Source organism: Schistocerca piceifrons, unplaced genomic scaffold, assembly GCF_021461385.2.
Source record: "Schistocerca piceifrons isolate TAMUIC-IGC-003096 unplaced genomic scaffold, iqSchPice1.1 HiC_scaffold_1771, whole genome shotgun sequence".
NCBI lineage: Eukaryota > Metazoa > Arthropoda > Insecta > Orthoptera > Acrididae > Schistocerca > Schistocerca piceifrons.
The window spans coordinates 258,651-285,226 of NW_025727647.1; the positions used below are offsets into that span (position 1 = coordinate 258,651).

Below are 26,576 nucleotides of genomic sequence, written 5' to 3' on the forward strand. Positions count from 1 at the left end.
ACCGCACCCATTCATAATTTTTTTTATCCTTGACCACTTTTTTCGAAAGCGCTACGGTAGATGGGGCTGTTACAAAATTCATTTGCCTCCTGTGAGGATCGAACTCACGACCTCTGGTTTACTAGACCAGCGCTCTGCCACTGAGCTAAGGAGGCGCCGCCTAGCGCCCTTTTCGGGTACTTTATTCTTATGGACTAGTGAATCGGAGCCCTTCAGCTGGAAACGCACCGCATTAGCGACCATTACTTGCATTTAGTTAGCACAGCTGCTGCTTTCCTACACATCTCACACGATATCGATGTACGCCTAAAATTCCAAAACAACACATTTATTTCATTTCAGAGTTACTTTCAGCTTCAAAAACCATTCCTCTGATATTCATACGAAGCTAGGCATCGTCGTAACCCGTTACGTTCATTACGCAAGGCTCACGAGAGGGGCGCAGGTTGCATCCGCGTAGACACAAAATTTAGCGCCGCCCAGCGTGGGGCTCCAACCCACGACCCTCAGATTAAGAGTCTCATGCTCTACCGACTGAGCTAGCCGGGCTCCACACAACGCGTTACGAGCCATACAGTATTTATGCGACCTGCGACCATCTATGGAAGATCCTTTTGACTACAGCTTATTTCCTGCTGCCACAAATGAGCTACAATCCTATTCAATGGAAAATTGTCTCCGAAAGGCATCAAATCTACTTGAAATGATACGTGGCTATCAGCACCATTATTCAACACACATGCTCGACAGTGCGCAGACGCCTGTGGCGTAGCTCTTGGGTCCTGAGTCAGATGCAGTAGTTCCAAAAGAACTCTCCTGATCGGCACTGTGCCGAAAATTTCGCTACACAACCCCTTTGTCTTGCTTGAGCTTCAGGTAGGCGCCGGTTTGCAGCCAGGAAGCGGACAGCAGCAACTTTCAACTAATTTTGTACTACTCAAACAACACAGTAAAACAGCATGCAACTTTTGCAGAACTGGAAAAACTCGACCGTGACAGGATTCGAACCTGCATTTTTCGGATCCGAAGTCCGACGCCTTATCCATTAGGCCACACGGTCACTGGCGCAATATGCTTCCCCACACACACCTCATTTTCGCCATTTGTACGCTTGCCGGAATGAATTTCCCATCTTTGACGCAATCCTCCATCTCCAATTTCAGTACTAAAAAGGCGACGCTACTTCTTGCTGTGTCCCATCGCAAGTTACATTTAAGCCCTTATGACGCTGATCAAACAAGAGGTTGCAAATCAGCTTCAATCGCTTACTGCCATCTCTGTCGGTTGCAGAAGGTACCTCACCCTATGTCATACAATGGCGAGTTGCCGCTGTTACCAAAGCGGCGGCGGCGCCGACGACGACGACGACAACCGCGAGGGTCTCTACCAGGGGTAGAAAATACATCACAAGAACTAAGTAGTTCACGTCGGTATTCTCCGGAGACTGCCAAAAGCAACAGTTTCCGGTGCCTACTTTAATAGCACCATTCGCACTATTCTTTTGCGAGAGCAATTCTTAAATACCGCACCCATTCATAATTTTTTTTATCCTTGACCAATTTTTCGAAAGCGCTACGGTAGATGGGGCTGTTACAAAATTCATTTGCCTCCTGTGAGGATCGAACTCACGACCTCTGGTTTACTAGACCAGCGCTCTGCCACTGAGCTAAGGAGGCGCCGCCTAGCGCCCTTTTCGGGTACTTTATTCTTATGGACTAGTGAATCGGAGCCCTTCAGCTGGAAACGCACCGCATTAGCGACCATTACTTGCATTTAGTTAGCACAGCTGCTGCTTTCCTACACATCTCACACGATATCGATGTACGCCTAAAATTCCAAAACAACACATTTATTTCATTTCAGAGTTACTTTCAGCTTCAAAAACCATTCCTCTGATATTCATACGAAGCTAGGCATCGTCGTAACCCGTTACGTTCATTACGCAAGGCTCACGAGAGGGGCGCAGGTTGCATCCGCGTAGACACAAAATTTAGCGCCGCCCAGCGTGGGGCTCCAACCCACGACCCTCAGATTAAGAGTCTCATGCTCTACCGACTGAGCTAGCCGGGCTCCACACAACGCGTTACGAGCCATACAGTATTTATGCGACCTGCGACCATCTATGGAAGATCCTTTTGACTACAGCTTATTTCCTGCTGCCACAAATGAGCTACAATCCTATTCAATGGAAAATTGTCTCCGAAAGGCATCAAATCTACTTGAAATGATACGTGGCTATCAGCACCATTATTCAACACACATGCTCGACAGTGCGCAGACGCCTGTGGCGTAGCTCTTGGGTCCTGAGTCAGATGCAGTAGTTCCAAAAGAACTCTCCTGATCGGCACTGTGCCGAAAATTTCGCTACACAACCCCTTTGTCTTGCTTGAGCTTCAGGTAGGCGCCGGTTTGCAGCCAGGAAGCGGACAGCAGCAACTTTCAACTAATTTTGTACTACTCAAACAACACAGTAAAACAGCATGCAACTTTTGCAGAACTGGAAAAACTCGACCGTGACAGGATTCGAACCTGCAATCTTCGGATCCGAAGTCCGACGCCTTATCCATTAGGCCACACGGTCACTGGCGCAATATGCTTCCCCACACACACCTCATTTTCGCCATTTGTACGCTTGCCGGAATGAATTTCCCATCTTTGACGCAATCCTCCATCTCCAATTTCAGTACTAAAAAGGCGACGCTACTTCTTGCTGTGTCCCATCGCAAGTTACATTTAAGCCCTTATGACGCTGATCAAACAAGAGGTTGCAAATCAGCTTCAATCGCTTACTGCCATCTCTGTCGGTTGCAGAAGGTACCTCACCCTATGTCATACAATGGCGAGTTGCCGCTGTTACCAAAGCGGCGGCGGCGCCGACGACGACGACGACAACCGCGAGGGTCTCTACCAGGGGTAGAAAATACATCACAAGAACTAAGTATTTCACGTCGGCATTCTCCGGAGACTGCCAAAAGCAACAGTTTCCGGTGCCTACTTTAATAGCACCATTCGCACTATTCTTTTGCGAGAGCAATTCTTAAATACCGCACCCATTCATAATTTTTTTTATCCTTGACCACTTTTTTCGAAAGCGCTACGGTAGATGGGGCTGTTACAAAATTCATTTGCCTCCTGTGAGGATCGAACTCACGACCTCTGGTTTACTAGACCAGCGCTCTGCCACTGAGCTAAGGAGGCGCCGCCTAGCGCCCTTTTCGGGTACTTTATTCTTATGGACTAGTGAATCGGAGCCCTTCAGCTGGAAACGCACCGCATTAGCGACCATTACTTGCATTTAGTTAGCACAGCTGCTGCTTTCCTACACATCTCACACGATATCGATGTACGCCTAAAATTCCAAAACAACACATTTATTTCATTTCAGAGTTACTTTCAGCTTCAAAAACCATTCCTCTGATATTCATACGAAGCTAGGCATCGTCGTAACCCGTTACGTTCATTACGCAAGGCTCACGAGAGGGGCGCAGGTTGCATCCGCGTAGACACAAAATTTAGCGCCGCCCAGCGTGGGGCTCGAACCCACGACCCTGAGATTAAGAGTCTCATGCTCTACCGACTGAGCTAGCCGGGCTCCACACAACGCGTTACGAGCCATACAGTATTTATGCGACCTGCGACCATCTATGGAAGATCCTTTTGACTACAGCTTATTTCCTGCTGCCACAAATGAGCTACAATCCTATTCAATGGAAAATTGTCTCCGAAAGGCATCAAATCTACTTGAAATGATACGTGGCTATCAGCACCATTATTCAACACACATGCTCGACAGTGCGCAGACGCCTGTGGCGTTGCTCTTGGGTCCTGAGTTAGATGCAGTAGTTCCAAAAGAACTCTCCTGATCGGCACTGTTCCGAAAATTTCGCTACACAACCCGTTTGTCTTGCTTGAGCTTCAGGTAGGCGCCGGTTTGCAGCCAGGAAGCGGACAGCAGCAACTTTCAACTAATTTTGTACTACTCAAACAACACAGTAAAACAGCATGCAACTTTTGCAGAACTGGAAAAACTCGACCGTGACAGGATTCGAACCTGCAATCTTCGGATCCGAAGTCCGACGCCTTATCCATTAGGCCACACGGTCACTGGCGCAATATGCTTCCCCACACACACCTCATTTTCGCCATTTGTACGCTTGCCGGAATGAATTTCCCATCTTTGACGCAATCCTCCATCTCCAATTTCAGTACTAAAAAGGCGACGCTACTTCTTGCTGTGTCCCATCGCAAGTTACATTCAAGCCCTTATGACGCTGATCAAACAAGAGGTTGCAAATCAGCTTCAATCGCTTACTGCCATCTCTGTCGGTTGCAGAAGGTACCTCACCCTATGTCATACAATGGCGAGTTGCCGCTGTTACCAAAGCGGCGGCGGCGCCGACGACGACAACCGCGAGGGTCTCTACCAGGGGTAGAAAATACATCACAAGAACTAAGTATTTCACGTCGGCATTCTCCGGAGACTGCCAAAAGCAACAGTTTCCGGTGCCTACTTTAATAGCACCATTCGCACTATTCTTTTGCGAGAGCAATTCTTAAATACCGCACCCATTCATAATTTTTTTTATCCTTGACCACTTTTTTCGAAAGCGCTACGGTAGATGGGGCTGTTACAAAATTCATTTGCCTCCTGTGAGGATCGAACTCACGACCTCTGGTTTACTAGACCAGCGCTCTGCCACTGAGCTAAGGAGGCGCCGCCTAGCGCCCTTTTCGGGTACTTTATTCTTATGGACTAGTGAATCGGAGCCCTTCAGCTGGAAACGCACCGCATTAGCGACCATTACTTGCATTTAGTTAGCACAGCTGCTGCTTTCCTACACATCTCACACGATATCGATGTACGCCTAAAATTCCAAAACAACACATTTATTTCATTTCAGAGTTACTTTCAGCTTCAAAAACCATTCCTCTGATATTCATACGAAGCTAGGCATCGTCGTAACCCGTTACGTTCATTACGCAAGGCTCACGAGAGGGGCGCAGGTTGCATCCGCGTAGACACAAAATTTAGCGCCGCCCAGCGTGGGGCTCGAACCCACGACCCTGAGATTAAGAGTCTCATGCTCTACCGACTGAGCTAGCCGGGCTCCACACAACGCGTTACGAGCCATACAGTATTTATGCGACCTGCGACCATCTATGGAAGATCCTTTTGACTACAGCTTATTTCCTGCTGCCACAAATGAGCTACAATCCTATTCAATGGAAAATTGTCTCCGAAAGGCATCAAATCTACTTGAAATGATACGTGGCTATCAGCACCATTATTCAACACACATGCTCGACAGTGCGCAGACGCCTGTGGCGTTGCTCTTGGGTCCTGAGTTAGATGCAGTAGTTCCAAAAGAACTCTCCTGATCGGCACTGTTCCGAAAATTTCGCTACACAACCCCTTTGTCTTGCTTGAGCTTCAGGTAGGCGCCGGTTTGCAGCCAGGAAGCGGACAGCAGCAACTTTCAACTAATTTTGTACTACTCAAACAACACAGTAAAACAGCATGCAACTTTTGCAGAACTGGAAAAACTCGACCGTGACAGGATTCGAACCTGCAATCTTCGGATCCGAAGTCCGACGCCTTATCCATTAGGCCACACGGTCACTGGCGCAATATGCTTCCCCACACACACCTCATTTTCGCCATTTGTACGCTTGCCGGAATGAATTTCCCATCTTTGACGCAATCCTCCATCTCCAATTTCAGTACTAAAAAGGCGACGCTACTTCTTGCTGTGTCCCATCGCAAGTTACATTCAAGCCCTTATGACGCTGATCAAACAAGAGGTTGCAAATCAGCTTCAATCGCTTACTGCCATCTCTGTCGGTTGCAGAAGGTACCTCACCCTATGTCATACAATGGCGAGTTGCCGCTGTTACCAAAGCGGCGGCGGCGCCGACGACGACGACGACGACAACCGCGAGGGTCTCTACCAGGGGTAGAAAATACATCACAAGAACTAAGTATTTCACGTCGGTATTCTCCGGAGACTGCCAAAAGCAACAGTTTCCGGTGCCTACTTTAATAGCACCATTCGCACTATTCTTTTGCGAGAGCAATTCTTAAATACCGCACCCATTCATAATTTTTTTTATCCTTGACCAATTTTTCGAAAGCGCTACGGTAGATGGGGCTGTTACAAAATTCATTTGCCTCCTGTGAGGATCGAACTCACGACCTCTGGTTTACTAGACCAGCGCTCTGCCACTGAGCTAAGGAGGCGCCGCCTAGCGCCCTTTTCGGGTACTTTATTCTTATGGACTAGTGAATCGGAGCCCTTCAGCTGGAAACGCACCGCATTAGCGACCATTACTTGCATTTAGTTAGCACAGCTGCTGCTTTCCTACACATCTCACACGATATCGATGTACGCCTAAAATTCCAAAACAACACATTTATTTCATTTCAGAGTTACTTTCAGCTTCAAAAACCATTCCTCTGATATTCATACGAAGCTAGGCATCGTCGTAACCCGTTACGTTCATTACGCAAGGCTCACGAGAGGGGCGCAGGTTGCATCCGCGTAGACACAAAATTTAGCGCCGCCCAGCGTGGGGCTCCAACCCACGACCCTCAGATTAAGAGTCTCATGCTCTACCGACTGAGCTAGCCGGGCTCCACACAACGCGTTACGAGCCATACAGTATTTATGCGACCTGCGACCATCTATGGAAGATCCTTTTGACTACAGCTTATTTCCTGCTGCCACAAATGAGCTACAATCCTATTCAATGGAAAATTGTCTCCGAAAGGCATCAAATCTACTTGAAATGATACGTGGCTATCAGCACCATTATTCAACACACATGCTCGACAGTGCGCAGACGCCTGTGGCGTAGCTCTTGGGTCCTGAGTCAGATGCAGTAGTTCCAAAAGAACTCTCCTGATCGGCACTGTGCCGAAAATTTCGCTACACAACCCCTTTGTCTTGCTTGAGCTTCAGGTATGCGCCGGTTTGCAGCCAGGAAGCGGACAGCAGCAACTTTCAACTAATTTTGTACTACTCAAACAACACAGTAAAACAGCATGCAACTTTTGCAGAACTGGAAAAACTCGACCGTGACAGGATTCGAACCTGCAATCTTCGGATCCGAAGTCCGACGCCTTATCCATTAGGCCACACGGTCACTGGCGCAATATGCTTCCCCACACACACCTCATTTTCGCCATTTGTACGCTTGCCGGAATGAATTTCCCATCTTTGACGCAATCCTCCATCTCCAATTTCAGTACTAAAAAGGCGACGCTACTTCTTGCTGTGTCCCATCGCAAGTTACATTTAAGCCCTTATGACGCTGATCAAACAAGAGGTTGCAAATCAGCTTCAATCGCTTACTGCCATCTCTGTCGGTTGCAGAAGGTACCTCACCCTATGTCATACAATGGCGAGTTGCCGCTGTTACCAAAGCGGCGGCGGCGCCGACGACGACGACGACGACGACGACGACGACGACGACGACGACAACCGCGAGGGTCTCTACCAGGGGTAGAAAATACATCACAAGAACTAAGTATTTCACGTCGGCATTCTCCGGAGACTGCCAAAAGCAACAGTTTCCGGTGCCTACTTTAATAGCACCATTCGCACTATTCTTTTGCGAGAGCAATTCTTAAATACCGCACCCATTCATAATTTTTTTTATCCTTGACCACTTTTTTCGAAAGCGCTACGGTAGATGGGGCTGTTACAAAATTCATTTGCCTCCTGTGAGGATCGAACTCACGACCTCTGGTTTACTAGACCAGCGCTCTGCCACTGAGCTAAGGAGGCGCCGCCTAGCGCCCTTTTCGGGTACTTTATTCTTATGGACTAGTGAATCGGAGCCCTTCAGCTGGAAACGCACCGCATTAGCGACCATTACTTGCATTTAGTTAGCACAGCTGCTGCTTTCCTACACATCTCACACGATATCGATGTACGCCTAAAATTCCAAAACAACACATTTATTTCATTTCAGAGTTACTTTCAGCTTCAAAAACCATTCCTCTGATATTCATACGAAGCTAGGCATCGTCGTAACCCGTTACGTTCATTACGCAAGGCTCACGAGAGGGGCGCAGGTTGCATCCGCGTAGACACAAAATTTAGCGCCGCCCAGCGTGGGGCTCCAACCCACGACCCTCAGATTAAGAGTCTCATGCTCTACCGACTGAGCTAGCCGGGCTCCACACAACGCGTTACGAGCCATACAGTATTTATGCGACCTGCGACCATCTATGGAAGATCCTTTTGACTACAGCTTATTTCCTGCTGCCACAAATGAGCTACAATCCTATTCAATGGAAAATTGTCTCCGAAAGGCATCAAATCTACTTGAAATGATACGTGGCTATCAGCACCATTATTCAACACACATGCTCGACAGTGCGCAGACGCCTGTGGCGTTGCTCTTGGGTCCTGAGTTAGATGCAGTAGTTCCAAAAGAACTCTCCTGATCGGCACTGTTCCGAAAATTTCGCTACACAACCCGTTTGTCTTGCTTGAGCTTCAGGTAGGCGCCGGTTTGCAGCCAGGAAGCGGACAGCAGCAACTTTCAACTAATTTTGTACTACTCAAACAACACAGTAAAACAGCATGCAACTTTTGCAGAACTGGAAAAACTCGACCGTGACAGGATTCGAACCTGCAATCTTCGGATCCGAAGTCCGACGCCTTATCCATTAGGCCACACGGTCACTGGCGCAATATGCTTCCCCACACACACCTCATTTTCGCCATTTGTACGCTTGCCGGAATGAATTTCCCATCTTTGACGCAATCCTCCATCTCCAATTTCAGTACTAAAAAGGCGACGCTACTTCTTGCTGTGTCCCATCGCAAGTTACATTCAAGCCCTTATGACGCTGATCAAACAAGAGGTTGCAAATCAGCTTCAATCGCTTACTGCCATCTCTGTCGGTTGCAGAAGGTACCTCACCCTATGTCATACAATGGCGAGTTGCCGCTGTTACCAAAGCGGCGGCGGCGCCGACGACGACGACGACAACCGCGAGGGTCTCTACCAGGGGTAGAAAATACATCACAAGAACTAAGTATTTCACGTCGGTATTCTCCGGAGACTGCCAAAAGCAACAGTTTCCGGTGCCTACTTTAATAGCACCATTCGCACTATTCTTTTGCGAGAGCAATTCTTAAATACCGCACCCATTCATAATTTTTTTTATCCTTGACCAATTTTTCGAAAGCGCTACGGTAGATGGGGCTGTTACAAAATTCATTTGCCTCCTGTGAGGATCGAACTCACGACCTCTGGTTTACTAGACCAGCGCTCTGCCACTGAGCTAAGGAGGCGCCGCCTAGCGCCCTTTTCGGGTACTTTATTCTTATGGACTAGTGAATCGGAGCCCTTCAGCTGGAAACGCACCGCATTAGCGACCATTACTTGCATTTAGTTAGCACAGCTGCTGCTTTCCTACACATCTCACACGATATCGATGTACGCCTAAAATTCCAAAACAACACATTTATTTCATTTCAGAGTTACTTTCAGCTTCAAAAACCATTCCTCTGATATTCATACGAAGCTAGGCATCGTCGTAACCCGTTACGTTCATTACGCAAGGCTCACGAGAGGGGCGCAGGTTGCATCCGCGTAGACACAAAATTTAGCGCCGCCCAGCGTGGGGCTCCAACCCACGACCCTCAGATTAAGAGTCTCATGCTCTACCGACTGAGCTAGCCGGGCTCCACACAACGCGTTACGAGCCATACAGTATTTATGCGACCTGCGACCATCTATGGAAGATCCTTTTGACTACAGCTTATTTCCTGCTGCCACAAATGAGCTACAATCCTATTCAATGGAAAATTGTCTCCGAAAGGCATCAAATCTACTTGAAATGATACGTGGCTATCAGCACCATTATTCAACACACATGCTCGACAGTGCGCAGACGCCTGTGGCGTAGCTCTTGGGTCCTGAGTCAGATGCAGTAGTTCCAAAAGAACTCTCCTGATCGGCACTGTGCCGAAAATTTCGCTACACAACCCCTTTGTCTTGCTTGAGCTTCAGGTATGCGCCGGTTTGCAGCCAGGAAGCGGACAGCAGCAACTTTCAACTAATTTTGTACTACTCAAACAACACAGTAAAACAGCATGCAACTTTTGCAGAACTGGAAAAACTCGACCGTGACAGGATTCGAACCTGCAATCTTCGGATCCGAAGTCCGACGCCTTATCCATTAGGCCACACGGTCACTGGCGCAATATGCTTCCCCACACACACCTCATTTTCGCCATTTGTACGCTTGCCGGAATGAATTTCCCATCTTTGACGCAATCCTCCATCTCCAATTTCAGTACTAAAAAGGCGACGCTACTTCTTGCTGTGTCCCATCGCAAGTTACATTTAAGCCCTTATGACGCTGATCAAACAAGAGGTTGCAAATCAGCTTCAATCGCTTACTGCCATCTCTGTCGGTTGCAGAAGGTACCTCACCCTATGTCATACAATGGCGAGTTGCCGCTGTTACCAAAGCGGCGGCGGCGCCGACGACGACGACGACGACAACCGCGAGGGTCTCTACCAGGGGTAGAAAATACATCACAAGAACTAAGTATTTCACGTCGGTATTCTCCGGAGACTGCCAAAAGCAACAGTTTCCGGTGCCTACTTTAATAGCACCATTCGCACTATTCTTTTGCGAGAGCAATTCTTAAATACCGCACCCATTCATAATTTTTTTTATCCTTGACCAATTTTTCGAAAGCGCTACGGTAGATGGGGCTGTTACAAAATTCATTTGCCTCCTGTGAGGATCGAACTCACGACCTCTGGTTTACTAGACCAGCGCTCTGCCACTGAGCTAAGGAGGCGCCGCCTAGCGCCCTTTTCGGGTACTTTATTCTTATGGACTAGTGAATCGGAGCCCTTCAGCTGGAAACGCACCGCATTAGCGACAATTACTTGCATTTAGTTAGCACAGCTGCTGCTTTCCTACACATCTCACACGATATCGATGTACGCCTAAAATTCCAAAACAACACATTTATTTCATTTCAGAGTTACTTTCAGCTTCAAAAACCATTCCTCTGATATTCATACGAAGCTAGGCATCGTCGTAACCCGTTACGTTCATTACGCAAGGCTCACGAGAGGGGCGCAGGTTGCATCCGCGTAGACACAAAATTTAGCGCCGCCCAGCGTGGGGCTCCAACCCACGACCCTCAGATTAAGAGTCTCATGCTCTACCGACTGAGCTAGCCGGGCTCCACACAACGCGTTACGAGCCATACAGTATTTATGCGACCTGCGACCATCTATGGAAGATCCTTTTGACTACAGCTTATTTCCTGCTGCCACAAATGAGCTACAATCCTATTCAATGGAAAATTGTCTCCGAAAGGCATCAAATCTACTTGAAATGATACGTGGCTATCAGCACCATTATTCAACACACATGCTCGACAGTGCGCAGACGCCTGTGGCGTAGCTCTTGGGTCCTGAGTCAGATGCAGTAGTTCCAAAAGAACTCTCCTGATCGGCACTGTGCCGAAAATTTCGCTACACAACCCCTTTGTCTTGCTTGAGCTTCAGGTATGCGCCGGTTTGCAGCCAGGAAGCGGACAGCAGCAACTTTCAACTAATTTTGTACTACTCAAACAACACAGTAAAACAGCATGCAACTTTTGCAGAACTGGAAAAACTCGACCGTGACAGGATTCGAACCTGCAATCTTCGGATCCGAAGTCCGACGCCTTATCCATTAGGCCACACGGTCACTGGCGCAATATGCTTCCCCACACACACCTCATTTTCGCCATTTGTACGCTTGCCGGAATGAATTTCCCATCTTTGACGCAATCCTCCATCTCCAATTTCAGTACTAAAAAGGCGACGCTACTTCTTGCTGTGTCCCATCGCAAGTTACATTTAAGCCCTTATGACGCTGATCAAACAAGAGGTTGCAAATCAGCTTCAATCGCTTACTGCCATCTCTGTCTGTTGCAGAAGGTACCTCACCCTATGTCATACAATGGCGAGTTGCCGCTGTTACCAAAGCGGCGGCGGCGCCGACGACGACGACGACGACGACGACGACGACGACAACCGCGAGGGTCTCTACCAGGGGTAGAAAATACATCACAAGAACTAAGTATTTCACGTCGGCATTCTCCGGAGACTGCCAAAAGCAACAGTTTCCGGTGCCTACTTTAATAGCACCATTCGCACTATTCTTTTGCGAGAGCAATTCTTAAATACCGCACCCATTCATAATTTTTTTTATCCTTGACCACTTTTTTCGAAAGCGCTACGGTAGATGGGGCTGTTACAAAATTCATTTGCCTCCTGTGAGGATCGAACTCACGACCTCTGGTTTACTAGACCAGCGCTCTGCCACTGAGCTAAGGAGGCGCCGCCTAGCGCCCTTTTCGGGTACTTTATTCTTATGGACTAGTGAATCGGAGCCCTTCAGCTGGAAACGCACCGCATTAGCGACCATTACTTGCATTTAGTTAGCACAGCTGCTGCTTTCCTACACATCTCACACGATATCGATGTACGCCTAAAATTCCAAAACAACACATTTATTTCATTTCAGAGTTACTTTCAGCTTCAAAAACCATTCCTCTGATATTCATACGAAGCTAGGCATCGTCGTAACCCGTTACGTTCATTACGCAAGGCTCACGAGAGGGGCGCAGGTTGCATCCGCGTAGACACAAAATTTAGCGCCGCCCAGCGTGGGGCTCGAACCCACGACCCTGAGATTAAGAGTCTCATGCTCTACCGACTGAGCTAGCCGGGCTCCACACAACGCGTTACGAGCCATACAGTATTTATGCGACCTGCGACCATCTATGGAAGATCCTTTTGACTACAGCTTATTTCCTGCTGCCACAAATGAGCTACAATCCTATTCAATGGAAAATTGTCTCCGAAAGGCATCAAATCTACTTGAAATGATACGTGGCTATCAGCACCATTATTCAACACACATGCTCGACAGTGCGCAGACGCCTGTGGCGTTGCTCTTGGGTCCTGAGTTAGATGCAGTAGTTCCAAAAGAACTCTCCTGATCGGCACTGTTCCGAAAATTTCGCTACACAACCCGTTTGTCTTGCTTGAGCTTCAGGTAGGCGCCGGTTTGCAGCCAGGAAGCGGACAGCAGCAACTTTCAACTAATTTTGTACTACTCAAACAACACAGTAAAACAGCATGCAACTTTTGCAGAACTGGAAAAACTCGACCGTGACAGGATTCGAACCTGCAATCTTCGGATCCGAAGTCCGACGCCTTATCCATTAGGCCACACGGTCACTGGCGCAATATGCTTCCCCACACACACCTCATTTTCGCCATTTGTACGCTTGCCGGAATGAATTTCCCATCTTTGACGCAATCCTCCATCTCCAATTTCAGTACTAAAAAGGCGACGCTACTTCTTGCTGTGTCCCATCGCAAGTTACATTCAAGCCCTTATGACGCTGATCAAACAAGAGGTTGCAAATCAGCTTCAATCGCTTACTGCCATCTCTGTCGGTTGCAGAAGGTACCTCACCCTATGTCATACAATGGCGAGTTGCCGCTGTTACCAAAGCGGCGGCGGCGCCGACGACGACGACGACAACCGCGAGGGTCTCTACCAGGGGTAGAAAATACATCACAAGAACTAAGTATTTCACGTCGGTATTCTCCGGAGACTGCCAAAAGCAACAGTTTCCGGTGCCTACTTTAATAGCACCATTCGCACTATTCTTTTGCGAGAGCAATTCTTAAATACCGCACCCATTCATAATTTTTTTTATCCTTGACCAATTTTTCGAAAGCGCTACGGTAGATGGGGCTGTTACAAAATTCATTTGCCTCCTGTGAGGATCGAACTCACGACCTCTGGTTTACTAGACCAGCGCTCTGCCACTGAGCTAAGGAGGCGCCGCCTAGCGCCCTTTTCGGGTACTTTATTCTTATGGACTAGTGAATCGGAGCCCTTCAGCTGGAAACGCACCGCATTAGCGACCATTACTTGCATTTAGTTAGCACAGCTGCTGCTTTCCTACACATCTCACACGATATCGATGTACGCCTAAAATTCCAAAACAACACATTTATTTCATTTCAGAGTTACTTTCAGCTTCAAAAACCATTCCTCTGATATTCATACGAAGCTAGGCATCGTCGTAACCCGTTACGTTCATTACGCAAGGCTCACGAGAGGGGCGCAGGTTGCATCCGCGTAGACACAAAATTTAGCGCCGCCCAGCGTGGGGCTCCAACCCACGACCCTCAGATTAAGAGTCTCATGCTCTACCGACTGAGCTAGCCGGGCTCCACACAACGCGTTACGAGCCATACAGTATTTATGCGACCTGCGACCATCTATGGAAGATCCTTTTGACTACAGCTTATTTCCTGCTGCCACAAATGAGCTACAATCCTATTCAATGGAAAATTGTCTCCGAAAGGCATCAAATCTACTTGAAATGATACGTGGCTATCAGCACCATTATTCAACACACATGCTCGACAGTGCGCAGACGCCTGTGGCGTAGCTCTTGGGTCCTGAGTCAGATGCAGTAGTTCCAAAAGAACTCTCCTGATCGGCACTGTGCCGAAAATTTCGCTACACAACCCCTTTGTCTTGCTTGAGCTTCAGGTATGCGCCGGTTTGCAGCCAGGAAGCGGACAGCAGCAACTTTCAACTAATTTTGTACTACTCAAACAACACAGTAAAACAGCATGCAACTTTTGCAGAACTGGAAAAACTCGACCGTGACAGGATTCGAACCTGCAATCTTCGGATCCGAAGTCCGACGCCTTATCCATTAGGCCACACGGTCACTGGCGCAATATGCTTCCCCACACACACCTCATTTTCGCCATTTGTACGCTTGCCGGAATGAATTTCCCATCTTTGACGCAATCCTCCATCTCCAATTTCAGTACTAAAAAGGCGACGCTACTTCTTGCTGTGTCCCATCGCAAGTTACATTTAAGCCCTTATGACGCTGATCAAACAAGAGGTTGCAAATCAGCTTCAATCGCTTACTGCCATCTCTGTCGGTTGCAGAAGGTACCTCACCCTATGTCATACAATGGCGAGTTGCCGCTGTTACCAAAGCGGCGGCGGCGCCGACGACGACGACGACGACGACGACGACGACGACAACCGCGAGGGTCTCTACCAGGGGTAGAAAATACATCACAAGAACTAAGTATTTCACGTCGGCATTCTCCGGAGACTGCCAAAAGCAACAGTTTCCGGTGCCTACTTTAATAGCACCATTCGCACTATTCTTTTGCGAGAGCAATTCTTAAATACCGCACCCATTCATAATTTTTTTTATCCTTGACCACTTTTTTCGAAAGCGCTACGGTAGATGGGGCTGTTTCAAAATTCATTAGCCAACTGTGAGGATCGAACTCACGACCTCTGGTTTACTAGACCAGCGCTCTGCCACTGAGCTAAGGAGGCGCCGCCTAGCGCGCTTTTCGGGTACTTTATTCTTATGGACTAGTGAATCGGAGCCCTTCAGCTGGAAACGCACCGCATTAGCGACCATTACTTGCATTTAGTTAGCACAGCTGCTGCTTTCCTACACATCTCACACGATATCGATGTACGCCTAAAATTCCAAAACAACACATTTATTTCATTTCAGAGTTACTTTCAGCTTCAAAAACCATTCCTCTGATATTCATACGAAGCTAGGCATCGTCGTAACCCGTTACGTTCATTACGCAAGGCTCACGAGAGGGGCGCAGGTTGCATCCGCGTAGACACAAAATTTAGCGCCGCCCAGCGTGGGGCTCCAACCCACGACCCTCAGATTAAGAGTCTCATGCTCTACCGACTGAGCTAGCCGGGCTCCACACAACGCGTTACGAGCCATACAGTATTTATGCGACCTGCGACCATCTATGGAAGATCCTTTTGACTACAGCTTATTTCCTGCTGCCACAAATGAGCTACAATCCTATTCAATGGAAAATTGTCTCCGAAAGGCATCAAATCTACTTGAAATGATACGTGGCTATCAGCACCATTATTCAACACACATGCTCGACAGTGCGCAGACGCCTGTGGCGTAGCTCTTGGGTCCTGAGTCAGATGCAGTAGTTCCAAAAGAACTCTCCTGATCGGCACTGTTCCGAAAATTTCGCTACACAACCCCTTTGTCTTGCTTGAGCTTCAGGTGGGCGCCGGTTTGCAGCCAGGAAGCGGACAGCAGCAACTTTCAACTAATTTTGTACTACTCAAACAACACAGTAAAACAGCATTCAACTTTTGCAGAACTGGAAAAACTCGACCGTGACAGGATTCGAACCTGCAATCTTCGGATCCGAAGTCCGACGCCTTATCCATTAGGCCACACGGTCACTGGCGCAATTTGCTTCCCCACACACACCTCATTTTCGCCATTTGTACGCTTGCCGGAATGAATTTCCCATCTTTGACGCAATCCTCCATCTCCAATTTCAGTACTAAAAAGGCGACGCTACTTCTTGCTGTGTCCCATCGCAAGTTACATTCAAGCCCTTATGACGCTGATCAAACAAGAGGTTGCAAATCAGCTTCAATCGCTTACTGCCATCTCTGTCGGTTGCAGAAGGTACCTCACCCTATGTCATACAATGGCGAGTTGCCGCTGTTACCAAAGCGGCGGCGGCGCCGACGACGACGACAACAACCGCGAGGGTCTCTACCAGGGGTAGAAAATACATCACAAGAGCTAAGTATTTCACGTCGGCATTCTCCGGAGACTGCCAAAAGCAACAGTTTCCGGTGCCTACTTTAATAGCACCATTCGCACTATTCTTTTGCGAGAGCAATTCTTAAATACCGCACCCATTCATAATTTTTTTTATCCTTGACCACTTTTTTCGAAAGCGCTACGGTAGATGGGGCTGTTACAAAATTCATTTGCCAACTGTGAGGATCGAACTCACGACCTCTGGTTTACTAGACCAGCGCTCTGCCACTGAGCTAAGGAGGCGCCGCCTAGCGCCCTTTTCGGGTACTTTATTCTTATGGACTAGTGAATCGGAGCCCTTCAGCTGGAAACGCACCGCATTAGCGACCATTACTTGCATTTAGTTAGCACAGCTGCTGCTTTCCTACACATCTCACACGATATCGATGTACGCCTAAAATTCCAAAACAACACATTTATTTCATTTCAGAGTTACTTTCAGCTTCAAAAACCATTCCTCTGATATTCATACGAAGCTAGGCATCGTCGTAACCCGTTACGTTCATTACGCAAGGCTCACGAGAGGGGCGCAGGTTGCATCCGCGTAGACACAAAATTTAGCGCCGCCCAGCGTGGGGCTCTAACCCACGACCCTCAGATTAAGAGTCTCATGCTCTACCGACTGAGCTAGCCGGGCTCCACACAACGCGTTACGAGCCATACAGTATTTATGCGACCTGCGACCATCTATGGAAGATCCTTTTGACTACAGCTTATTTCCTGCTGCCACAAATGAGCTACAATCCTATTCAATGGAAAATTGTCTCCGAAAGGCATCAAATCTACTTGAAATGATACGTGGCTATCAGCACCATTATTCAACACACATGCTCGACAGTGCGCAGACGCCTGTGGCGTAGCTCTTGGGTCCTGAGTCAGATGCAGTAGTTCCAAAAGAACTCTCCTGATCGGCACTGTTCCGAAAATTTCGCTACACAACCCCTTTGTCTTGCTTGAGCTTCAGGTGGGCGCCGGTTTGCAGCCAGGAAGCGGACAGCAGCAACTTTCAACTAATTTTGTACTACTCAAACAACACAGTAAAACAGCATTCAACTTTTGCAGAACTGGAAAAACTCGACCGTGACAGGATTCGAACCTGCAATCTTCGGATCCGAAGTCCGACGCCTTATCCATTAGGCCACACGGTCACTGGCGCAATTTGCTTCCCCACACACACCTCATTTTCGCCATTTGTACGCTTGCCGGAATGAATTTCCCATCTTTGACGCAATCCTCCATCTCCAATTTCAGTACTAAAAAGGCGACGCTACTTCTTGCTGTGTCCCATCGCAAGTTACATTCAAGCCCTTATGACGCTGATCAAACAAGAGGTTGCAAATCAGCTTCAATCGCTTACTGCCATCTCTGTCGGTTGCAGAAGGTACCTCACCCTATGTCATACAATGGCGAGTTGCCGCTGTTACCAAAGCGGCGGCGGCGCCGACGACGACGACAACAACCGCGAGGGTCTCTACCAGGGGTAGAAAATACATCACAAGAGCTAAGTATTTCACGTCGGCATTCTCCGGAGACTGCCAAAAGCAACAGTTTCCGGTGCCTACTTTAATAGCACCATTCGCACTATTCTTTTGCGAGAGCAATTCTTAAATACCGCACCCATTCATAATTTTTTTTATCCTTGACCACTTTTTTCGAAAGCGCTACGGTAGATGGGGCTGTTACAAAATTCATTTGCCAACTGTGAGGATCGAACTCACGACCTCTGGTTTACTAGACCAGCGCTCTGCCACTGAGCTAAGGAGGCGCCGCCTAGCGCCCTTTTCGGGTACTTTATTCTTATGGACTAGTGAATCGGAGCCCTTCAGCTGGAAACGCACCGCATTAGCGACCATTACTTGCATTTAGTTAGCACAGCTGCTGCTTTCCTACACATCTCACACGATATCGATGTACGCCTAAAATTCCAAAACAACACATTTATTTCATTTCAGAGTTACTTTCAGCTTCAAAAACCATTCCTCTGATATTCATACGAAGCTAGGCATCGTCGTAACCCGTTACGTTCATTACGCAAGGCTCACGAGAGGGGCGCAGGTTGCATCCGCGTAGACACAAAATTTAGCGCCGCCCAGCGTGGGGCTCTAACCCACGACCCTCAGATTAAGAGTCTCATGCTCTACCGACTGAGCTAGCCGGGCTCCACACAACGCGTTACGAGCCATACAGTATTTATGCGACCTGCGACCATCTATGGAAGATCCTTTTGACTACAGCTTATTTCCTGCTGCCACAAATGAGCTACAATCCTATTCAATGGAAAATTGTCTCCGAAAGGCATCAAATCTACTTGAAATGATACGTGGCTATCAGCACCATTATTCAACACACATGCTCGACAGTGCGCAGACGCCTGTGGCGTAGCTCTTGGGTCCTGAGTCAGATGCAGTAGTTCCAAAAGAACTCTCCTGATCGGCACTGTTCCGAAAATTTCGCTACACAACCCCTTTGTCTTGCTTGAGCTTCAGGTGGGCGCCGGTTTGCAGCCAGGAAGCGGACAGCAGCAACTTTCAACTAATTTTGTACTACTCAAACAACACAGTAAAACAGCATTCAACTTTTGCAGAACTGGAAAAACTCGACCGTGACAGGATTCGAACCTGCAATCTTCGGATCCGAAGTCCGACGCCTTATCCATTAGGCCACACGGTCACTGGCGCAATATGCTTCCCCACACACACCTCATTTTCGCCATTTGTACGCTTGCCGGAATGAATTTCCCATCTTTGACGCAATCCTCCATCTCCAATTTCAGTACTAAAAAGGCGACGCTACTTCTTGCTGTGTCCCATCGCAAGTTACATTCAAGCCCTTATGACGCTGATCAAACAAGAGGTTGCAAATCAGCTTCAATCGCTTACTGCCATCTCTGTCGGTTGCAGAAGGTACCTCACCCTATGTCATACAATGGCGAGTTGCCGCTGTTACCAAAGCGGCGGCGGCGCCGACGACGACGACAACAACCGCGAGGGTCTCTACCAGGGGTAGAAAATACATCACAAGAACTAAGTATTTCACGTCGGCATTCTCCGGAGACTGCCAAAAGCAACAGTTTCCGGTGCCTACTTTAATAGCACCATTCGCACTATTCTTTTGCGAGAGCAATTCTTAAATACCGCACCCATTCATAATTTTTTTTATCCTTGACCACTTTTTTCGAAAGCGCTACGGTAGATGGGGCTGTTACAAAATTCATTTGCCTCCTGTGAGGATCGAACTCACGACCTCTGGTTTACTAGACCAGCGCTCTGCCACTGAGCTAAGGAGGCGCCTCCTAGCGCACTTTTCGGGTACTTTATTCTTATGGACTAGTGAATCGGAGCCCTTCAGCTGGAAACGCACCGCATTAGCGACCATTACTTGCATTTAGTTAGCACAGCTGCTGCTTTCCTACACATCTCACACGATATCGATGTACGCCTAAAATTCCAAAACAACACATTTATTTCATTTCAGAGTTACTTTCAGCTTCAAAAACCATTCCTCTGATATTCATACGAAGCTAGGCATCGTCGTAACCCGTTACGTTCATTACGCAAGGCTCACGAGAGGGGCGCAGGTTGCATCCGCGTAGACACAAAATTTAGCGCCGCCCAGCGTGGGGCTCGAACCCACGACCCTGAGATTAAGAGTCTCATGCTCTACCGACTGAGCTAGCCGGGCTCCACACAACGCGTTACGAGCCATACAGTATTTATGCGACCTGCGACCATCTATGGAAGATCCTTTTGACTACAGCTTATTTCCTGCTGCCACAAATGAGCTACAATCCTATTCAATGGAAAATTGTCTCCGAAAGGCATCAAATCTACTTGAAATGATACGTGGCTATCAGCACCATTATTCAACACACATGCTCGACAGTGCGCAGACGCCTGTGGCGTAGCTCTTGGGTCCTGAGTCAGATGCAGTAGTTCCAAAAGAACTCTCCTGATCGGCACTGTTCCGAAAATTTCGCTACACAACCCCTTTGTCTTGCTTGAGCTTCAGGTGGGCGCCGGTTTGCAGCCAGGAAGCGGACAGCAGCAACTTTCAACTAATTTTGTACTACTCAAACAACACAGTAAAACAGCATTCAACTTTTGCAGAACTGGAAAAACTCGACCGTGACAGGATTCGAACCTGCAATCTTCGGATCCGAAGTCCGACGCCTTATCCATTAGGCCACACGGTCACTGGCGCAATTTGCTTCCCCACACACACCTCATTTTCGCCATTTGTACGCTTGCCGGAATGAATTTCCCATCTTTGACGCAATCCTCCATCTCCAATTTCAGTACTAAAAAGGCGACGCTACTTCTTGCTGTGTCCCATCGCAAGTTACATTCAAGCCCTTATGACGCTGATCAAACAAGAGGTTGCAAATCAGCTTCAATCGCTTACTGCCATCTCTGTCGGTTGCAGAAGGTACCTCACCCTATGTCATACAATAGCGAGTTGCCGCTGTTACCAAAGCGGCGGCGGCGCCGACGACGACGACAACAACCGCGAGGGTCTCTACCAGGGGTAGAAAATACATCACAAGAGCTAAGTATTTCACGTCGGCATTCTCCGGAGACTGCCAAAAGCAACAGTTTCCGGTGCCTACTTTAATAGCACCATTCGCACTATTCTTTTGCGAGAGCAATTCTTAAATACCGCACCCATTCATAATTTTTTTTATCCTTGACCACTTTTTTCGAAAGCGCTACGGTAGATGGGGCTGTTACAAAATTCATTTGCCAACTGTGAGGATCGAACTCACGACCTCTGGTTTACTAGACCAGCGCTCTGCCACTGAGCTAAGGAGGCGCCGCCTAGCGCCCTTTTCGGGTACTTTATTCTTATGGACTAGTGAATCGGAGCCCTTCAGCTGGAAACGCACCGCATTAGCGACCATTACTTGCATTTAGTTAGCACAGCTGCTGCTTTCCTACACATCTCACACGATATCGATGTACGCCTAAAATTCCAAAACAACACATTTATTTCATTTCAGAGTTACTTTCAGCTTCAAAAACCATTCCTCTGATATTCATACGAAGCTAGGCATCGTCGTAACCCGTTACGTTCATTACGCAAGGCTCACGAGAGGGGCGCAGGTTGCATCCGCGTAGACACAAAATTTAGCGCCGCCCAGCGTGGGGCTCTAACCCACGACCCTCAGATTAAGAGTCTCATGCTCTACCGACTGAGCTAGCCGGGCTCCACACAACGCGTTACGAGCCATACAGTATTTATGCGACCTGCGACCATCTATGGAAGATCCTTTTGACTACAGCTTATTTCCTGCTGCCACAAATGAGCTACAATCCTATTCAATGGAAAATTGTCTCCGAAAGGCATCAAATCTACTTGAAATGATACGTGGCTATCAGCACCATTATTCAACACACATGCTCGACAGTGCGCAGACGCCTGTGGCGTAGCTCTTGGGTCCTGAGTTAGATGCAGTAGTTCCAAAAGAACTCTCCTGATCGGCACTGTTCCGAAAATTTCGCTACACAACCCCTTTGTCTTGCTTGAGCTTCAGGTGGGCGCCGGTTTGCAGCCAGGAAGCGGACAGCAGCAACTTTCAACTAATTTTGTACTACTCAAACAACACAGTAAAACAGCATTCAACTTTTGCAGAACTGGAAAAACTCGACCGTGACAGGATTCGAACCTGCAATCTTCGGATCCGAAGTCCGACGCCTTATCCATTAGGCCACACGGTCACTGGCGCAATATGCTTCCCCACACACACCTCATTTTCGCCATTTGTACGCTTGCCGGAATGAATTTCCCATCTTTGACGCAATCCTCCATCTCCAATTTCAGTACTAAAAAGGCGACGCTACTTCTTGCTGTGTCCCATCGCAAGTTACATTCAAGCCCTTATGACGCTGATCAAACAAGAGGTTGCAAATCAGCTTCAATCGCTTACTGCCATCTCTGTCGGTTGCAGAAGGTACCTCACCCTATGTCATACAATGGCGAGTTGCCGCTGTTACCAAAGCGGCGGCGGCGCCGACGACGACGACAACAACCGCGAGGGTCTCTACCAGGGGTAGAAAATACATCACAAGAACTAAGTATTTCACGTCGGCATTCTCCGGAGACTGCCAAAAGCAACAGTTTCCGGTGCCTACTTTAATAGCACCATTCGCACTATTCTTTTGCGAGAGCAATTCTTAAATACCGCACCCATTCATAATTTTTTTTATCCTTGACCACTTTTTTCGAAAGCGCTACGGTAGATGGGGCTGTTACAAAATTCATTTGCCTCCTGTGAGGATCGAACTCACGACCTCTGGTTTACTAGACCAGCGCTCTGCCACTGAGCTAAGGAGGCGCCTCCTAGCGCACTTTTCGGGTACTTTATTCTTATGGACTAGTGAATCGGAGCCCTTCAGCTGGAAACGCACCGCATTAGCGACCATTACTTGCATTTAGTTAGCACAGCTGCTGCTTTCCTACACATCTCACACGATATCGATGTACGCCTAAAATTCCAAAACAACACATTTATTTCATTTCAGAGTTACTTTCAGCTTCAAAAACCATTCCTCTGATATTCATACGAAGCTAGGCATCGTCGTAACCCGTTACGTTCATTACGCAAGGCTCACGAGAGGGGCGCAGGTTGCATCCGCGTAGACACAAAATTTAGCGCCGCCCAGCGTGGGGCTCGAACCCACGACCCTGAGATTAAGAGTCTCATGCTCTACCGACTGAGCTAGCCGGGCTCCACACAACGCGTTACGAGCCATACAGTATTTATGCGACCTGCGACCATCTATGGAAGATCCTTTTGACTACAGCTTATTTCCTGCTGCCACAAATGAGCTACAATCCTATTCAATGGAAAATTGTCTCCGAAAGGCATCAAATCTACTTGAAATGATACGTGGCTATCAGCACCATTATTCAACACACATGCTCGACAGTGCGCAGACGCCTGTGGCGTTGCTCTTGGGTCCTGAGTTAGATGCAGTAGTTCCAAAAGAACTCTCCTGATCGGCACTGTTCCGAAAATTTCGCTACACAACCCCTTTGTCTTGCTTGAGCTTCAGGTAGGCGCCGGTTTGCAGCCAGGAAGCGGACAGCAGCAACTTTCAACTAATTTTGTACTACTCAAACAACACAGTAAAACAGCATGCAACTTTTGCAGAACTGGAAAAACTCGACCGTGACAGGATTCGAACCTGCAATCTTCGGATCCGAAGTCCGACGCCTTATCCATTAGGCCACACGGTCACTGGCGCAATATGCTTCCCCACACACACCTCATTTTCGCCATTTGTACGCTTGCCGGAATGAATTTCCCATCTTTGACGCAATCCTCCATCTCCAATTTCAGTACTAAAAAGGCGACGCTACTTCTTGCTGTGTCCCATCGCAAGTTACATTCAAGCCCTTATGACGCTGATCAAACAAGAGGTTGCAAATCAGCTTCAATCGCTTACTGCCATCTCTGTCGGTTGCAGAAGGTACCTCACCCTATGTCATACAATAGCGAGTTGCCGCTGTTACCAAAGCGGCGGCGGCGCCGACGACGACGACAACAACCGCGAGGGTCTCTACCAGGGGTAGAAAATACATCACAAGAGCTAAGTATTTCACGTCGGCATTCTCCGGAGACTGCCAAAAGCAACAGTTTCCGGTGCCTACTTTAATAGCACCATTCGCACTATTCTTTTGCGAGAGCAATTCTTAAATACCGCACCCATTCATAATTTTTTTTATCCTTGACCACTTTTTTCGAAAGCGCTACGGTAGATGGGGCTGTTACAAAATTCATTTGCCAACTGTGAGGATCGAACTCACGACCTCTGGTTTACTAGACCAGCGCTCTGCCACTGAGCTAAGGAGGCGCCGCCTAGCGCCCTTTTCGGGTACTTTATTCTTATGGACTAGTGAATCGGAGCCCTTCAGCTGGAAACGCACCGCATTAGCGACCATTACTTGCATTTAGTTAGCACAGCTGCTGCTTTCCTACACATCTCACACGATATCGATGTACGCCTAAAATTCCAAAACAACACATTTATTTCATTTCAGAGTTACTTTCAGCTTCAAAAACCATTCCTCTGATATTCATACGAAGCTAGGCATCGTCGTAACCCGTTACGTTCATTACGCAAGGCTCACGAGAGGGGCGCAGGTTGCATCCGCGTAGACACAAAATTTAGCGCCGCCCAGCGTGGGGCTCTAACCCACGACCCTCAGATTAAGAGTCTCATGCTCTACCGACTGAGCTAGCCGGGCTCCACACAACGCGTTACGAGCCATACAGTATTTATGCGACCTGCGACCATCTATGGAAGATCCTTTTGACTACAGCTTATTTCCTGCTGCCACAAATGAGCTACAATCCTATTCAATGGAAAATTGTCTCCGAAAGGCATCAAATCTACTTGAAATGATACGTGGCTATCAGCACCATTATTCAACACACATGCTCGACAGTGCGCAGACGCCTGTGGCGTAGCTCTTGGGTCCTGAGTTAGATGCAGTAGTTCCAAAAGAACTCTCCTGATCGGCACTGTTCCGAAAATTTCGCTACACAACCCCTTTGTCTTGCTTGAGCTTCAGGTGGGCGCCGGTTTGCAGCCAGGAAGCGGACAGCAGCAACTTTCAACTAATTTTGTACTACTCAAACAACACAGTAAAACAGCATTCAACTTTTGCAGAACTGGAAAAACTCGACCGTGACAGGATTCGAACCTGCAATCTTCGGATCCGAAGTCCGACGCCTTATCCATTAGGCCACACGGTCACTGGCGCAATATGCTTCCCCACACACACCTCATTTTCGCCATTTGTACGCTTGCCGGAATGAATTTCCCATCTTTGACGCAATCCTCCATCTCCAATTTCAGTACTAAAAAGGCGACGCTACTTCTTGCTGTGTCCCATCGCAAGTTACATTCAAGCCCTTATGACGCTGATCAAACAAGAGGTTGCAAATCAGCTTCAATCGCTTACTGCCATCTCTGTCGGTTGCAGAAGGTACCTCACCCTATGTCATACAATGGCGAGTTGCCGCTGTTACCAAAGCGGCGGCGGCGCCGACGACGACGACAACAACCGCGAGGGTCTCTACCAGGGGTAGAAAATACATCACAAGAACTAAGTATTTCACGTCGGCATTCTCCGGAGACTGCCAAAAGCAACAGTTTCCGGTGCCTACTTTAATAGCACCATTCGCACTATTCTTTTGCGAGAGCAATTCTTAAATACCGCACCCATTCATAATTTTTTTTATCCTTGACCACTTTTTTCGAAAGCGCTACGGTAGATGGGGCTGTTACAAAATTCATTTGCCTCCTGTGAGGATCGAACTCACGACCTCTGGTTTACTAGACCAGCGCTCTGCCACTGAGCTAAGGAGGCGCCTCCTAGCGCACTTTTCGGGTACTTTATTCTTATGGACTAGTGAATCGGAGCCCTTCAGCTGGAAACGCACCGCATTAGCGACCATTACTTGCATTTAGTTAGCACAGCTGCTGCTTTCCTACACATCTCACACGATATCGATGTACGCCTAAAATTCCAAAACAACACATTTATTTCATTTCAGAGTTACTTTCAGCTTCAAAAACCATTCCTCTGATATTCATACGAAGCTAGGCATCGTCGTAACCCGTTACGTTCATTACGCAAGGCTCACGAGAGGGGCGCAGGTTGCATCCGCGTAGACACAAAATTTAGCGCCGCCCAGCGTGGGGCTCGAACCCACGACCCTGAGATTAAGAGTCTCATGCTCTACCGACTGAGCTAGCCGGGCTCCACACAACGCGTTACGAGCCATACAGTATTTATGCGACCTGCGACCATCTATGGAAGATCCTTTTGACTACAGCTTATTTCCTGCTGCCACAA

General features: G+C 48.0%; 53 non-coding genes across 53 annotated transcripts; all 53 read right to left on the reverse strand.

Moving 5' to 3' along the window:
- Positions 1-83: 83 nt before the first annotated feature.
- On the reverse strand, positions 84-155 carry Trnat-agu. Its single transcript has one exon. It is a non-coding gene; the product is annotated as a tRNA-Thr (tRNA).
- A 321-nt stretch (positions 156-476) lies between these two features.
- On the reverse strand, positions 477-549 carry Trnak-cuu. Its single transcript has one exon. It is a non-coding gene; the product is annotated as a tRNA-Lys (tRNA).
- Positions 550-987: 438 nt separating this feature from the next.
- On the reverse strand, positions 988-1,060 carry Trnar-ucg. Its single transcript has one exon. It is a non-coding gene; the product is annotated as a tRNA-Arg (tRNA).
- A 544-nt stretch (positions 1,061-1,604) lies between these two features.
- Positions 1,605-1,676, reverse strand: Trnat-agu. The gene has a single exon. It is a non-coding gene; the product is annotated as a tRNA-Thr (tRNA).
- Positions 1,677-1,997: 321 nt separating this feature from the next.
- On the reverse strand, positions 1,998-2,070 carry Trnak-cuu. Its single transcript has one exon. It is a non-coding gene; the product is annotated as a tRNA-Lys (tRNA).
- A 438-nt stretch (positions 2,071-2,508) lies between these two features.
- Trnar-ucg lies at positions 2,509-2,581 on the reverse strand. The gene has a single exon. It is a non-coding gene; the product is annotated as a tRNA-Arg (tRNA).
- A 545-nt stretch (positions 2,582-3,126) lies between these two features.
- Trnat-agu lies at positions 3,127-3,198 on the reverse strand. Its single transcript has one exon. It is a non-coding gene; the product is annotated as a tRNA-Thr (tRNA).
- Positions 3,199-3,519: 321 nt separating this feature from the next.
- Positions 3,520-3,592, reverse strand: Trnak-cuu. Its single transcript has one exon. It is a non-coding gene; the product is annotated as a tRNA-Lys (tRNA).
- Positions 3,593-4,030: 438 nt separating this feature from the next.
- On the reverse strand, positions 4,031-4,103 carry Trnar-ucg. The gene has a single exon. It is a non-coding gene; the product is annotated as a tRNA-Arg (tRNA).
- A 539-nt stretch (positions 4,104-4,642) lies between these two features.
- On the reverse strand, positions 4,643-4,714 carry Trnat-agu. The gene has a single exon. It is a non-coding gene; the product is annotated as a tRNA-Thr (tRNA).
- A 321-nt stretch (positions 4,715-5,035) lies between these two features.
- Positions 5,036-5,108, reverse strand: Trnak-cuu. Its single transcript has one exon. It is a non-coding gene; the product is annotated as a tRNA-Lys (tRNA).
- A 438-nt stretch (positions 5,109-5,546) lies between these two features.
- On the reverse strand, positions 5,547-5,619 carry Trnar-ucg. The gene has a single exon. It is a non-coding gene; the product is annotated as a tRNA-Arg (tRNA).
- Positions 5,620-6,166: 547 nt separating this feature from the next.
- Positions 6,167-6,238, reverse strand: Trnat-agu. Its single transcript has one exon. It is a non-coding gene; the product is annotated as a tRNA-Thr (tRNA).
- A 321-nt stretch (positions 6,239-6,559) lies between these two features.
- On the reverse strand, positions 6,560-6,632 carry Trnak-cuu. The gene has a single exon. It is a non-coding gene; the product is annotated as a tRNA-Lys (tRNA).
- A 438-nt stretch (positions 6,633-7,070) lies between these two features.
- Positions 7,071-7,143, reverse strand: Trnar-ucg. The gene has a single exon. It is a non-coding gene; the product is annotated as a tRNA-Arg (tRNA).
- A 572-nt stretch (positions 7,144-7,715) lies between these two features.
- On the reverse strand, positions 7,716-7,787 carry Trnat-agu. Its single transcript has one exon. It is a non-coding gene; the product is annotated as a tRNA-Thr (tRNA).
- Positions 7,788-8,108: 321 nt separating this feature from the next.
- On the reverse strand, positions 8,109-8,181 carry Trnak-cuu. Its single transcript has one exon. It is a non-coding gene; the product is annotated as a tRNA-Lys (tRNA).
- A 438-nt stretch (positions 8,182-8,619) lies between these two features.
- On the reverse strand, positions 8,620-8,692 carry Trnar-ucg. The gene has a single exon. It is a non-coding gene; the product is annotated as a tRNA-Arg (tRNA).
- A 544-nt stretch (positions 8,693-9,236) lies between these two features.
- Positions 9,237-9,308, reverse strand: Trnat-agu. The gene has a single exon. It is a non-coding gene; the product is annotated as a tRNA-Thr (tRNA).
- Positions 9,309-9,629: 321 nt separating this feature from the next.
- Positions 9,630-9,702, reverse strand: Trnak-cuu. Its single transcript has one exon. It is a non-coding gene; the product is annotated as a tRNA-Lys (tRNA).
- A 438-nt stretch (positions 9,703-10,140) lies between these two features.
- Positions 10,141-10,213, reverse strand: Trnar-ucg. Its single transcript has one exon. It is a non-coding gene; the product is annotated as a tRNA-Arg (tRNA).
- A 547-nt stretch (positions 10,214-10,760) lies between these two features.
- Trnat-agu lies at positions 10,761-10,832 on the reverse strand. The gene has a single exon. It is a non-coding gene; the product is annotated as a tRNA-Thr (tRNA).
- A 321-nt stretch (positions 10,833-11,153) lies between these two features.
- Positions 11,154-11,226, reverse strand: Trnak-cuu. Its single transcript has one exon. It is a non-coding gene; the product is annotated as a tRNA-Lys (tRNA).
- A 438-nt stretch (positions 11,227-11,664) lies between these two features.
- Positions 11,665-11,737, reverse strand: Trnar-ucg. The gene has a single exon. It is a non-coding gene; the product is annotated as a tRNA-Arg (tRNA).
- Positions 11,738-12,300: 563 nt separating this feature from the next.
- On the reverse strand, positions 12,301-12,372 carry Trnat-agu. The gene has a single exon. It is a non-coding gene; the product is annotated as a tRNA-Thr (tRNA).
- Positions 12,373-12,693: 321 nt separating this feature from the next.
- Trnak-cuu lies at positions 12,694-12,766 on the reverse strand. Its single transcript has one exon. It is a non-coding gene; the product is annotated as a tRNA-Lys (tRNA).
- A 438-nt stretch (positions 12,767-13,204) lies between these two features.
- On the reverse strand, positions 13,205-13,277 carry Trnar-ucg. Its single transcript has one exon. It is a non-coding gene; the product is annotated as a tRNA-Arg (tRNA).
- Positions 13,278-13,821: 544 nt separating this feature from the next.
- On the reverse strand, positions 13,822-13,893 carry Trnat-agu. Its single transcript has one exon. It is a non-coding gene; the product is annotated as a tRNA-Thr (tRNA).
- A 321-nt stretch (positions 13,894-14,214) lies between these two features.
- Positions 14,215-14,287, reverse strand: Trnak-cuu. The gene has a single exon. It is a non-coding gene; the product is annotated as a tRNA-Lys (tRNA).
- Positions 14,288-14,725: 438 nt separating this feature from the next.
- On the reverse strand, positions 14,726-14,798 carry Trnar-ucg. The gene has a single exon. It is a non-coding gene; the product is annotated as a tRNA-Arg (tRNA).
- A 563-nt stretch (positions 14,799-15,361) lies between these two features.
- On the reverse strand, positions 15,362-15,433 carry Trnat-agu. The gene has a single exon. It is a non-coding gene; the product is annotated as a tRNA-Thr (tRNA).
- A 321-nt stretch (positions 15,434-15,754) lies between these two features.
- On the reverse strand, positions 15,755-15,827 carry Trnak-cuu. Its single transcript has one exon. It is a non-coding gene; the product is annotated as a tRNA-Lys (tRNA).
- A 438-nt stretch (positions 15,828-16,265) lies between these two features.
- Trnar-ucg lies at positions 16,266-16,338 on the reverse strand. Its single transcript has one exon. It is a non-coding gene; the product is annotated as a tRNA-Arg (tRNA).
- A 545-nt stretch (positions 16,339-16,883) lies between these two features.
- Positions 16,884-16,955, reverse strand: Trnat-agu. The gene has a single exon. It is a non-coding gene; the product is annotated as a tRNA-Thr (tRNA).
- A 321-nt stretch (positions 16,956-17,276) lies between these two features.
- On the reverse strand, positions 17,277-17,349 carry Trnak-cuu. The gene has a single exon. It is a non-coding gene; the product is annotated as a tRNA-Lys (tRNA).
- Positions 17,350-17,787: 438 nt separating this feature from the next.
- Positions 17,788-17,860, reverse strand: Trnar-ucg. Its single transcript has one exon. It is a non-coding gene; the product is annotated as a tRNA-Arg (tRNA).
- A 545-nt stretch (positions 17,861-18,405) lies between these two features.
- On the reverse strand, positions 18,406-18,477 carry Trnat-agu. Its single transcript has one exon. It is a non-coding gene; the product is annotated as a tRNA-Thr (tRNA).
- Positions 18,478-18,798: 321 nt separating this feature from the next.
- On the reverse strand, positions 18,799-18,871 carry Trnak-cuu. The gene has a single exon. It is a non-coding gene; the product is annotated as a tRNA-Lys (tRNA).
- A 438-nt stretch (positions 18,872-19,309) lies between these two features.
- Trnar-ucg lies at positions 19,310-19,382 on the reverse strand. Its single transcript has one exon. It is a non-coding gene; the product is annotated as a tRNA-Arg (tRNA).
- Positions 19,383-19,927: 545 nt separating this feature from the next.
- On the reverse strand, positions 19,928-19,999 carry Trnat-agu. Its single transcript has one exon. It is a non-coding gene; the product is annotated as a tRNA-Thr (tRNA).
- Positions 20,000-20,320: 321 nt separating this feature from the next.
- Trnak-cuu lies at positions 20,321-20,393 on the reverse strand. The gene has a single exon. It is a non-coding gene; the product is annotated as a tRNA-Lys (tRNA).
- Positions 20,394-20,831: 438 nt separating this feature from the next.
- On the reverse strand, positions 20,832-20,904 carry Trnar-ucg. Its single transcript has one exon. It is a non-coding gene; the product is annotated as a tRNA-Arg (tRNA).
- Positions 20,905-21,449: 545 nt separating this feature from the next.
- Positions 21,450-21,521, reverse strand: Trnat-agu. The gene has a single exon. It is a non-coding gene; the product is annotated as a tRNA-Thr (tRNA).
- Positions 21,522-21,842: 321 nt separating this feature from the next.
- On the reverse strand, positions 21,843-21,915 carry Trnak-cuu. Its single transcript has one exon. It is a non-coding gene; the product is annotated as a tRNA-Lys (tRNA).
- Positions 21,916-22,353: 438 nt separating this feature from the next.
- Positions 22,354-22,426, reverse strand: Trnar-ucg. Its single transcript has one exon. It is a non-coding gene; the product is annotated as a tRNA-Arg (tRNA).
- Positions 22,427-22,971: 545 nt separating this feature from the next.
- Positions 22,972-23,043, reverse strand: Trnat-agu. The gene has a single exon. It is a non-coding gene; the product is annotated as a tRNA-Thr (tRNA).
- A 321-nt stretch (positions 23,044-23,364) lies between these two features.
- Positions 23,365-23,437, reverse strand: Trnak-cuu. The gene has a single exon. It is a non-coding gene; the product is annotated as a tRNA-Lys (tRNA).
- Positions 23,438-23,875: 438 nt separating this feature from the next.
- On the reverse strand, positions 23,876-23,948 carry Trnar-ucg. The gene has a single exon. It is a non-coding gene; the product is annotated as a tRNA-Arg (tRNA).
- A 545-nt stretch (positions 23,949-24,493) lies between these two features.
- On the reverse strand, positions 24,494-24,565 carry Trnat-agu. Its single transcript has one exon. It is a non-coding gene; the product is annotated as a tRNA-Thr (tRNA).
- Positions 24,566-24,886: 321 nt separating this feature from the next.
- On the reverse strand, positions 24,887-24,959 carry Trnak-cuu. The gene has a single exon. It is a non-coding gene; the product is annotated as a tRNA-Lys (tRNA).
- A 438-nt stretch (positions 24,960-25,397) lies between these two features.
- Positions 25,398-25,470, reverse strand: Trnar-ucg. The gene has a single exon. It is a non-coding gene; the product is annotated as a tRNA-Arg (tRNA).
- Positions 25,471-26,015: 545 nt separating this feature from the next.
- On the reverse strand, positions 26,016-26,087 carry Trnat-agu. Its single transcript has one exon. It is a non-coding gene; the product is annotated as a tRNA-Thr (tRNA).
- Positions 26,088-26,408: 321 nt separating this feature from the next.
- Trnak-cuu lies at positions 26,409-26,481 on the reverse strand. Its single transcript has one exon. It is a non-coding gene; the product is annotated as a tRNA-Lys (tRNA).
- Positions 26,482-26,576: the final 95 nt, after the last annotated feature.